The sequence below is a fragment of the Urocitellus parryii genome, chromosome 12 (assembly GCF_045843805.1).
Source record: "Urocitellus parryii isolate mUroPar1 chromosome 12, mUroPar1.hap1, whole genome shotgun sequence".
NCBI lineage: Eukaryota > Metazoa > Chordata > Mammalia > Rodentia > Sciuridae > Urocitellus > Urocitellus parryii.
Window position 1 is genome coordinate 15,974,629 of NC_135542.1, and position 5,806 is coordinate 15,980,434.

Consider the following 5,806-nt stretch of genomic DNA (forward strand, 5'->3'; position numbering starts at 1 on the left):
AGAGGGCATGAGTAGTCCATGGTATTGGACCAGTGTCTGCTCCCCACCCAGGTGTAAGCACCACGGGACACCCCTGCTCCCAGGCTTACCAGAACACTCTTGGCCATCTCTGGACTTTGTGTTTCTAAGTGGACACGAATTAAGCAGGTGTCTCCCACCTGCTTGTGGGAAAGCGGCCTGGAGGACTTGCAGGTTGATTCTGAGAACTGTGGGGGATGGAACATCAGCAAACCCAGAAACAGAAAGCCACCCCAGACTGTCAGTTGGCTCTATGGGCTTCCAGCAAATATGTCCAGGTGCTGAGGCTTCTTATTTCCTCAGGTCGGAGTGGAATGGCAGCACATGCACAGCTTGAATAAGGTAGGTGTTTACCTCCTTTCCCTTGACCTGGGGGCGTTTCCTCACGATGAAATATTGTACTCCCAGATTCATGGACAGACACACGAGTGAGTGGTCAGAGACCTTGATTTCTGCAGAGCGAAGTGGAGAGAATTGTCAGGTGGCACTCAAGGATTATACCACAAAACACCCACAACCCCTGAGAGTCTCCGCCAGGCCCATCACACTTTGGTATTTTGGGGCCAAGGCCCACTTTCTCTTGGCTGTCAGTTATCCTGAGCCCACTGTGGATCATGTCTCCCCACTGTCTGATTGTCCTACTTACTCTCATCCTCAGACATCATATACAGCAGCTCAAAGTTGTCCACATCCTCATGCTGCAACAAATTTTGGTCCAAGGCCCTGCGGATGAGGCTTGTCACCGTCTCCTGAAAGGTCACCTGGATCAGGGTGGGACAAATGTCATCAGAGAATGGCTTTTAGAAGAGCTACCCAGAAGACTGTGGTCAAACATTCAGGAGAAATCTCAGCTACATATACAAGGGCACAATCTTGTTATCCTGCTACCTGAGTGTGTCCTCCATATACCACCTGGGTTCTTGCAATGTGCTACTAGAACAATCCTGGTACAAATATCTGCCTGTACCTGCCATCTCCCCTCCCCCTGGGGAGCCACATTCCACTCATGTCAAAGGACCAAACTGCCTATGCACAGACACACTCTCATCTCACTGAGATGAGAGCAATGGGCCAGGGATCTGCGCACCAAGTGTGATCTGGGATGCAGGCTGCCTTTGTGGGTGGAAGAGGCAGATGCACTGAAAATTTGGGTCCTGACTGCCACGACACAAAACAGACTCAGATACAAGAGTGTGCACTTGAGTGCTTCATGATAGCTTTGAGAGGCCCTGGCCTCTGGAAGCTCGGTGCGGGTCTGGTTGTAAAGATGTACTTGACTCAGCACTGGCAGTCACTGAACATGTCTCCTCTGCAGCTGGACACCTGCAGCATTAGCGTGTCTACTGCACATCCATAGAAATTCTGCCAAGAACCCCTTTAGCTCCGTATTTACATACATGCAAAGCCTAACATTCCGAAGCTTTGGCATGACCCCCCAGGTGATCCCGACCCCAAATTCCTACACCTAGTCATGCTAAGGAGGTTCTCTTCCCTGCCACCAGGAACACATCCCCTCCTACACATGTGACAAGTCACTGCCACCTCCTCTGCTCCAACTTCACTCATTGAGAATACCAAGTTCTAGGCACTGCAGCCTGCACCCTGGACATATCTCTGCCTTCATCTGTCCACAGCACTTCCGTCTGCACTTCTGGCCTGCCAAACCCACAATACACAGGCCCACTCACCACTGAAGCTGGGCATGCTGATGCTCTCCCTCCTCAGGTCAAGCCCTTAAGACGGACCTGTCTCTTCTTTATTTCCCACCATAGCCCTAGGGTTGGCTGTGTCTCCTGCCTTCCACTGTGTGGACACCCAGGAGGCAGCCCTGCTGTCGGGCTTACCGGGATGCGCTTTGTCTCCCTCAGGCTCTGTCCCTCTAGGAGGACGTGAACAACGCGGCTGTCTTCCACCTGCTCGCTGGAGTGAAGCAGTGAGGAGCTGCTACTGGTGACTTTTCTCATGCAGCACTCATTGCTTTGGGTGGCCTGGGGCAATGATCCTGCAGCCACCGCAGAGCTGCTGCTCACAGCTGCTGGGGTCCTGGATGCCACTGCCACAGAAGGTTCCAAGAACTGTGGGGGATGACAACATCAGCAAAGCCCAGCAACTGCACCCCACCCAGCCTGGCAGTTGGCTCTGTGGGCATTCTACAACACCCATCCAGAACCTGAGGTTCTTGTCCCCTTGGAGGATGTGGAGTGGCACCAGGAGTAAAGACTGAAGAAGGTGGCTGTTTACCTCCTTTGGTTTGACCTTCAACGACTTGCTGGCATCTGTTTCTCGAAGAAGAAAGTCATAATGCACTCCTCCAATCAGGCCGTGATAGACTTTCGCATCAGCAGGGACCCTCAGCTCTGGAAAGGCAGGGGCAGAGGCGTGGTAGGTGACACTCAAGGAATACACTACCCAACATCCCCCACAACTGAGAGCCTCTGCCAGCTCAGGTCTCACACACAGACCTGAGAGCCCCCGAATCCAGCTTCTGTTCCACCAAAGACTCCCCACTGATTAATCCCTGAGGACCCTCTATGCACAGGAGGTCCACTACAGGAACACCTTTCAAGGAAATAGCCCCTTGTACCCCAGTACCTCTTAGTTCACGTTGGACCCATCAAAGAGAAACAGCTAGACTTTGTATCTGGATTGGTCCCCAAAGACTCATGTGTTGAAGGTTTTCTCCCCACTGCAGCAATGATCACAGGTGGGTTTGGGGAAAAGCACTTGATGGTGGGTGCCTCCACCTTGACAGTGGACTCATCTACTCATACAGGGCTACACTAATTGGAGGGGTATGGTTTGGAGGTGTGTTGAGGTACTTAGGTACTCACCCCGGTCCGCCTGGCTCTCAGGCTCTGCCTGGCTTGATCTGCCATCTTCAACCTGGGCCAGCAGGTGGTGTGCTTGGTGCTCCAGGTTAAAGCCACTCAGGAGGAGCCACATGTACGGCAGCAGCTGCTGCAGACTCAGAGAGCCTGGAGGCTGATGGGAAGCCTCGGAGTAGAAGTTCACCCAGGTCCCCAGGAAGGAAGATGAGGCACTGTGGGGAGGCAGGTGTGGAGTCAGCAAAACCCTGGCCTTGCCTTCGCCACGGCCTCCAGAGCAAACCTCTGACCCTACCCTCCTGAACCGTCCCTGGTTCTGAACACACCAGTCCACCTCAGGCAAGACACAGTGGCTGTACAGGCAGGGTCAGGACAGGTCGCTACAGGCAAAGAACCTTCAACGAAGGAGCGCTAGATCCATGGTTTGACCAGCTCTCCCCTCCTCTGGGCAGGCCTGACACTCTTCTTCCTCTTGGCTACATGCTCTCCAACCTGGAATGCACCTTCTGGGAGTGTCTGTCCTCCTGCCCACTCTTCTCGGGGCTCAAGAGACACCTCCTCCCCTGGCGTGGGCTGCAATGCTACCTCATTCTCTGTGAGCTCTCACTGAGTTCCCCTGAGTAGCGGTGGACCTCTCTTTTCCCATGAGTGCAGACCACATCTCTGTGGCCCTGGGGGAGGACAGGGAGGTGTGGTGTGGGGGGATCCATTATCCCAGGGCCTTCCCCAGAGGACCCTGACTCCACCTACAACTCCCCGCCTTACCCCTCCTACTGTTGAAGCCCCACACCTTACACTGCAGGCAGAAAACTGAATTGGGGAGAGCAGTCTTTCCTCAGCCTTCCCAAGTCAAATCACCTTGCAGGTCCCTATTCTGGAAACAGGAGCCCACCCTCTTGACCCCAAGCCCATTCCATGTTGAAGTTGGTCCAAGGGTCCACCATAGTCACTGAAGAGGACAACGTGCAGTTATGCCTCATGGAGTCAGGGATGCAGTCACATGGAGGATATGTACTCATGGCACCTGCGGTTCAGGCTGACCCCATGAAAAGGGACACAATGGCAATCATTTGCACCCCATTTTTCACTGAATTATGAAACGTGACTGGAAACGTGTCTTCACACAGTGGGTGCTTTCTCCATGTTCACCAGTGAATGAGCCCAAACTGCTGATTCCCACATATCTCTGGGTGTGGGAGCTGCCATGTCCAAAGCCCCTGTCCAGCTATGTCCCAGCTAGGACGCTCTGTCCCACTATGGAAACTAACATGTCTTTATTAACCCAAAAGTGCTTTTCCCAAGGCCCGAGTTTTGAGACGCCTCTGGCACAGATCTACGTTCTTCACAAAGCCAACATCACACCAGAAAGACCACCTGGCCTCACTGAGTCCACCTGGGAATGAGCTCAGTGCACACCATTGAGCTGTGGTGCCCAGTGTGTGGGGACTGCTCCATGGACCTCTGTGGATCAGCTGGAGTCAGGATGGTTTCTCTGCCTGAGAGGGGAAGTTCACTGCCCTTGCAAGGCTGTGGCAGGCACCTCCAGGACTCGTACCATTCGGGGCTGACATTCCACTATGAGTGTGGTCCTCTATCTCATTAGGTATCACAAACCTTTGGGTCCCTGAGAGGCACATGGCAGCCCCAAGACAGAGGCATGAGGGGGCTACACACTTGGGCTTGGTGGTCTGGTGCTTACCTTGGGAACAAGAGATCCAGCACCTGCTGGGTGGGGATGAAATCCCAGGAGATTAACCCCATGTTGCTGCTGAACTGTAGGTTCCTCCCACAAATGACAGGCAGGAGCTCATTCCTAAGCTGGTCCTGCCTGTAAGGTTCAAGGCTCTGAACCCTGAAGGGCTCCTCCGTGTTCTGATCATTTTCACCCTGGGTTGGGACCAAGAATGGTGGGTTCAAAATGGAAATGGTGACAAACAGAAAAATGACTTGTGCCAATACACTAGAGTCAAAGCACGATGGGACAGTTCCCATCAGTACAAACACACACACACACACACACACACACACACACACACACACACACACAGTCAGAATAGGAGTCCTGGGCCATTCATCAGGGATCAGACTAGAGGGCCTGCTGGGCTCACCTGCCCTGTGCTACTCACTGTTACTCTTGAGCTCCTCTGCGACAATCGCCAGAGGCTCTGGCGTCTAAGATGAAGCCTCACCCAGTGTATCCACAAAAGGGCTAGTTGGCCCCCCTGAGATTCCTGGGAGCCTGAGGCTCGGCATTGTCTGCAACCACAGGAGAACATCCTTCTCCCTCCAGTGGCTCCAACCAAGTGAGCTCGGATGGCTTGGTCAGTGAAGTGGGTGCCTGGATACCAGGGTTCCATGTTCTGTTGGATCCATTGTCAAGGCAATGATGTCATTTCCTGTGCCCATACCTGAGCCTCTTTTCACATAAGACCACTTTCAAAAGCCCTATGGGCTGCTGATTTCTCCTCCATGCCTACCCATCTCAGGTGCCCAGGTGTTCACCAACAACTACCCAAACATCCCCACCAGCATCTGCCCTGCTTGGTGCCACTAGAGTTCCAGCTTGGAGCCTTCAAAAATGCATTCACAACCAGTCCTTCCCTCTCAGCAGCTTTTGGACCCTGGTCCCATCATTGTGCAACTCATGGTGTGCCCAGTCTTTTCTGGAAAGTAGGGTAGCATCTAATCTCTAGGGTTTATTGTGTCTATTGGCCCCTAACACCCTCTATTCTCTCTGAAACCAGAGATGGGACTCACAGGTGGCTAAAGCACAAATGTACAGATGGGACAATCACAAGAAGGGGAGAGACAAAGAATGCACCCTAACTCAATCAGGCCTGTGTCCCACACAGGGACATGGCCAATGTCCGTCCCATCGTGGCTGCAGTTCCCTCTCTACACCATGGCAAGTTGGAGGGGACTGAGATGCAGAGGCTGCTCCCCTCTGCCATACAACTTCCCAA